Genomic DNA, 6,301 nt, shown 5'->3' with positions numbered 1-6,301 from the left:
TTTAATTTTTAATCTCTACAGAGTATGAAATGATGTCCCTGTCTTCATTCCCAATGTTGGTTACTTGTATTCTCCTTTTTTTATTTTTATCTTGAACTATCTAGCTAGACTTTTATATATACTTTTTAAATTTTTCAAAGAATTACCTTTTTATTGATTTTTCTATAGCATGAGTTATTTCTATTTTTTTGTTCATTACTTATTTTTTTCTTGGGTTTAATTTGATATTTTTTTGTACTTCCCAAAGATGAAAGTTTGTATCTTTGACTTTAGGTTATTATTCTTTCCAATATAAGAATTTAAAGTCACATGTTCTGAAATAAAGCACTGCTTTAACTGTATTCCACTAATTTTGATGTGTTGTGCTTTCATTATTATTTGGTTAAAAAATACTTGCTAATTGCTCATAAGTTCTTTAGAAATGAGTTAATTAATGTCTAAATGTTTGGTTCTTTTCAAAACATTTTTAAGGTTGTGTTTCCTATTATAACTTTATTGTGGTCAGAAAACTTACTTATTTTATTTTTATTTTGTTTTTGAAATTTATAGAGATTTGTTTATAGCCCATAATATAGTCTATCTTGATGAACTTTCTACATGAGATTGGAAAAAATATTCATTCTGTAGTTTGTTGGGTGCTATGTTCTATAAATAAAAACTAGGATAAAGGAGTTGGTAGTGTCATTTTCATCTTTCATATCTTTACTGGTTCTTTGTCTAGTAATGTATTCATTATTGAATGAGAGAAGTTAAAGTCAACAACTATAATTGTGAATTTCTGTACATCTGTCTTTAATTCTGACAGTTTTTGCTTCATTACATTTGATAATCTTTTATTGGACACATATATTTATACCTATTATACTTTGAAAATATATCCATCCTTTTATCATTATACAATGTCCTTCTTTCATATTCCTCTTCATCTTGAAGCTGATTTTTTTCCAATATTGGTATTGTCATCCAACTTTCTTTGACTTACTGTTGTTTGCTTAGTATATCTTTTTTCATCTTTTTGCTTCAATCTTTTTGTATTTTTGTTTCTAACATGCATCTCTTGTAGACAGGATAAAATCGATCCTTTTAAAATTCTGTTTAGCAATCTTTTCCTGGTATAATTATGATGATTATTTTATTTAGGTCTCTAACTGCTATTGTTTTTGTATCTGTGTGTGTGTGTGTGTATGTGTGTATGTCCTAACTTTTCTGCCTTTTTGGGGATTAATAAAATTTTTTAATTACTCTATTAGATTTCTAGATATAATAGTATTGTATTATTTTTAGTGGTTACTCCAGGAATTGCAACATATACCTTTGACTTATCCCAAGTTAATGTCTTAAATTAGGCAAGGACTGCATACATTTGTGTTTGTTTGTATATCTAATTTATTTTTATTTCTTGAGGTCTAAGATAAAATTTATCTTGAAGAACTATATTCAAAAATATAAAATTAAACCCAATCCAAATTCACTTATATGTCTCATATAATAAATTTCTGCAGTTAACAATGATAAATTACAAAACTCAGAGAAACCATACATAGCTTTGCTATTTTTATTTTATTTTATTTTATTTTGAGATGTAGTCTCACTCTATCGCCGAGGCTGGAGTGCAGTGGTGCGATCTCGGCCCACTGCAACCTCCGCCTTCTGGGTTCAAGAGATTCTCCTGCCTCAGACTTCCCAGTAGCTGGGATTACAGGCGTGCACCACCACACCAGGCTAATTTTTGTATTTTTAGTAGAGACGGGGTTTTGCCATATCAGCCAGGCTCGTCTTGAAGCTTTGCTATTTTAGCAACTTGTAAATACGTTCAAAATGCAAATATTAGAATTAATACAGGATACTGGATACAGGCTACCAGCAGCCATGCCAAAAAACCCTAAATTTGACACACACACACAAACCCAAAACACTGCTTGTAATCAATGCAATGAGCCACAAAGATCAACATCGGCAGTCTAATTAGACAATTATAGTCTATTATTAAGTAGGAATATAAAACAATGCACATCTTATGGTTGTGAACAAATGCTTGATAATTTTTGAATTACTAAAACATTAACCCTTGAAATGTATTTCTTTTAAGATTAAGAAGGAAAAGGCAACCTCAGAGTATTTTTAGCAAAGAATTTTGTTGCAGGACTTTTCCTTAGTTCAGCTAAAGATGGGGTCCTTGTTCCATGGTCATGAAAATTTTGGGTTGAAGACTATTTGAAGAGTAAGAAAAATGGGATTTATTAGGCATAAAGAAATAAAAAGGGGAAACAGAGACTCTTAGTGAAGTGAGAGCCTGTGCTTCCTGCCCGTGGCTTTCCCTCCTCACAGATTAAATCCCAGATTCCACACAGGAAGAGGAGGGGCCAGGCTCCTCCCGGTTGCAAATGACCAGGACTTCTGTGGCTCCACCTCAGTGCTCAGGCAGATTGGAGTTTTGCCAGGGAACTCTTTCCCCCTGGATGTCTCGATTTGATCCTTTCTTCATTCTTTAATCTAAGATTAGAAACAGCCAAATATTTGAATCATTTTCATTCTTACATATTAACTTATTACTTACCAAAAATAGAAAAAAAGTTTATTGTTTATCTATGCAAATATAATTATGCATTTATATAACTCATAAAGCTTTACTCAAAATTTCTTTATTTTTTATTTCTTTATTCTAGCAATCATTGAAATATAGCAATACTAGTTTAACTTTCAACAACTGAGAACACATCGACTTGTGCTAATCCTGATTAAAAACCTAAATTCATTTTCAATTAAAACAACCCGACTTTACTAAAGAATAATTACCATCTAAAAAAGGGACAGAAAAGGCCATTGTTTTGTGTTCTCAAATGTATTAAGCAACTCTTGATAATAAGAAGAATTTAATGAGCCAATATGTGTGAAATCACTGTTTTAAAAGACAGGAATTTAAAATACTATGTTGAATTGTCATTCCAAGTAAAGCAAATGAGCTATCCACTTTGTTTTGTATGGCTTTTAGTTTAGTTTTTATATGTGCCTTTTGAAGTAGGCAGGCAGTTTTTGCTAACCTGGTTTTATAGATGAGAAGACTGAGAAATACAGTCATACAATTAATAATCTGTAGAGTGAGGGTCAATTACTGATGTTTGACCCTGAGCCCATTACTTTTTTAACAGACTTACATAGATTCAACTGAAATATAAATTCTCTTGATTTTGACTTTAATCTCACCCAATATTTGAGAAGTCCTTTATAGAATCTGAAGGCAGCAACAATCTCATTAACTAGTTCTGCAAGACAGGAAAGCTTCTGGGCAGTTTTCATGCTGATCAGAAACATGCTAACCAAAATAAAAAGCATCAAAAACAGAGGAGGGAAAACAGGAAGGAATAAGAATAGAGCCAAAGGAAAAATAGCCCTATCTGGGGAGAGTTTTGAAGATCAAGCTCAATACTGGTGAGAAGTTGGTAGTACATAGGAATGATACAATTAGTGCTGCCCAGCCAATGTTTCTGTTAAGTTAGAAATGTTTTAAAAATTAAAATAATAATAATAACATGCTCAGTAGTTTAGAGGAGCTCTGTGTTTAATTGGCACATTTGATATATGTTGACATTATACCCAACATAAATATATATCTGGTGGGGTTGTATATGTTTGGGGAGATGAGGAGAAATCAATGGGCATATTTTTAAAGGCTAATTTGTGTTTTGTTTGTTTCCTCCAAAAAGGGTGGAGGCAGTCAAAAGGCCACTGATCAAGGCCTTTGTGTAGTCTGCAATTTAATTAATACCAAATTACAAATTCTAATTACCTGGCACCAAAGAAGCCAATGTGTGAATGCTTGTCTAAAATTCAATACACTCTTCAAGGGCTTCTCTTCTTGGACTCAGCTAGTCCCTCATCAGAAAAGACATGAAAAGATTTTGTGTTAATCAATTTTCTCATCCTTGATGAATTAAAAATATAAATGATGCAAGTCTGAAAAACATAAAATGTAAGCCAGTTAAAACATTATCTTTATAAAGAAAATTGCATTTATAATTGTAAATTGACTTTCTAATTTTATATTTAAGAAAGCAAAAGAAGGAAGATTAACATGTATTGACTATTATATTACCAAACATTTGGCTAGAAACTTAAGAGGTCTGTTCTTTTATTAAAATAACACCACAAATGTATGCAGTAAGGATGAGAAAACTGAGTATTGGAGTAGACATGTGTATTAAAAATTATTTAGCCAAGATTTACATCCCAAAGACATCTACCTTCGACGCCCATGATCCTTTTAACCTATCATCATCTTACATTCCTTTTCTCTTCTTTCTCTGTTCCATACCTAATAATTACAGTAATTGTGAATGAGATTTTTTTTTTATTTCCTTGAAGAAATAGAATCCATTCACGTCCACTCTTAACTAAATCAGATTATATTGGGGTGAGGAGGGAAAGGAACACAGAGAGAGCTTAAAAAGGAAAGCTTTGTCTTTTAAATAGCAATTCCAAAACCATATGGATGCAGTCATTTAGCATGTAATCAAGATTCCTTTTGAAAGGTGACAAAATTATTTTATTAGAGTCAAATGATTACTTATATCATAGAATCAGAAATTGTAGCTCACAAAATCTTTGATTTCTCTGGGGGCAGATTAGACCATAAACTCAGGTGCTCCTTCCCACCTATTCCAAGTCGTATTCTCCATTTCAACACTAATATCAAAGCTATTGTTACACTCTTAGTTTACAGTTTGCTTGTGTCACATTTTAAAAATATAAATGGTTAGGTGGCCACACGAATGAATGGGGCTTTGCAGTTGAGATTGTCACAAATGGCTCAACCTGGAGAAAAAAGAAAACTGAATCTTTATCTAATACCACATTCAGTGTTAAAATTACAATATATTCAATAGATTAAAGGTCCACAAGTGAAGAGTCAGACAACAAATTTAATAGAAGAAAAGACAGTGTAACACTTTGTGATATAGGAGTGAAGTAAGACTTTCTAAACAAAATCCACAAACACTGAACTATAAAAAATTCAATTACAACTCAACATGAAGAATTTATCTTAAACAAAAACACCATGAATAAAATCAAAAAAGAGATGATAAGAGCTAATACCTATATAGTGTTTACTGTGTGCCAGGGAGTCCTTATGCTCATTTTGCTGATGACTGAAAAAGAAAACCAACAAAAATCTAGTTAAGTAACTTGTCTAAGATTACTTGGAAAGTAAATGAAGAATCCATATTCTTTACCACTATGCCGTACATTTTCCCTCTGCCCAATTGAGAGAAATATTTGCAATATCAAAAAACATCAAGGACTGACTAAGAATATGCAAAGAGCTCCTGCAAATCATCATTATCAACAATAACCAGAAGAAAGATGAAAACAAATGAAAAATGAATAAAGGTTATATTAAAGCATTTGACAAAGCCGAAAGCATCAAAACAACAACAGACTTTAAAACACATTAGAAACGGAAAACTATAAATTAAAACAAGAAGATATTGCTTTATACTCCTTAAGCTGGCACATTTTAAACAGCTGGATAAGTCAAGTTGGTGTTGGAATATAAGCAGATGTTGAAATACAGGAACACTGTATTACTGGTGGGATTCAAGTCTGGTGCAACATTTTGGACAATTTATGGCACAATTTTGAGTAAATTGAAACATTTGCTTACACCTGGGTTTACATCCCAAAGAAATTCTCATATAGGCCCCTCGGGAGACATGAGTGTAGATATTAATCATAGTTTTATTTTGGAGAATGAGATGTTGTAAGTAGTGTGGTTGCCTATGACTGGGGAAATGTATTTGTAAAATGCGGTGGGTGCACATCATTGAGGATAATGCAGAAAGACTAGATAGTCATCATATAGATGTAGACAGAGCTAAAGAGGGAAACAATGGGGAGATGAAAAATAATAATAACAATAATAATGAGAAAGAGATAAAATCTACAATATAATACCATATTTATAAATTAAAATAATATGCACCACAAACAACAATAGACATGTTATAAAAGCATATATCAACAAAATGATGCATAGAAAATACTTCTGAAAAGTAAATATTGACTGAGAGTAGGGAATGAAGTTAAAAATGAATAAAACATTCAGTCAACAAGAGATGGGTCTTGTATAGATCAATGTTGATAATTTTCCATGAAATGAGAGATGTAATTACTTCAAGCAATTACACTCAAAGTCTAACTAAAATAGAAAGAAAAGGTAATTTTTTCATTGGTGCTAGACATTAGATGAATAAGGTTTTATTAATTACCCACTTCATTTATAGTTACTGAACCAGGCAGTTTT

At 31.7% G+C, this 6,301-nt stretch overlaps 1 long non-coding RNA gene across 1 annotated transcript; it reads right to left on the bottom strand.

The window, feature by feature from the left end:
- Nucleotides 1–2,213: 2,213 nt before the first annotated feature.
- LOC129012769 (uncharacterized) lies at nt 2,214–5,147 on the bottom strand. Its single transcript, XR_008493712.2, has 3 exons — nt 5,095–5,147; nt 3,788–3,954; nt 2,214–2,493 (listed from the first exon to the last, which is right to left on the bottom strand). It is a non-coding gene; the product is annotated as an uncharacterized LOC129012769 (long non-coding RNA).
- Nucleotides 5,148–6,301: the final 1,154 nt, after the last annotated feature.

This window comes from Pongo pygmaeus, chromosome 15, assembly GCF_028885625.2.
Source record: "Pongo pygmaeus isolate AG05252 chromosome 15, NHGRI_mPonPyg2-v2.0_pri, whole genome shotgun sequence".
NCBI lineage: Eukaryota > Metazoa > Chordata > Mammalia > Primates > Hominidae > Pongo > Pongo pygmaeus.
The sequence above is the reverse complement of the archived record's forward strand: the minus strand, read 5'-3'. Positions and strand labels throughout refer to the sequence as shown.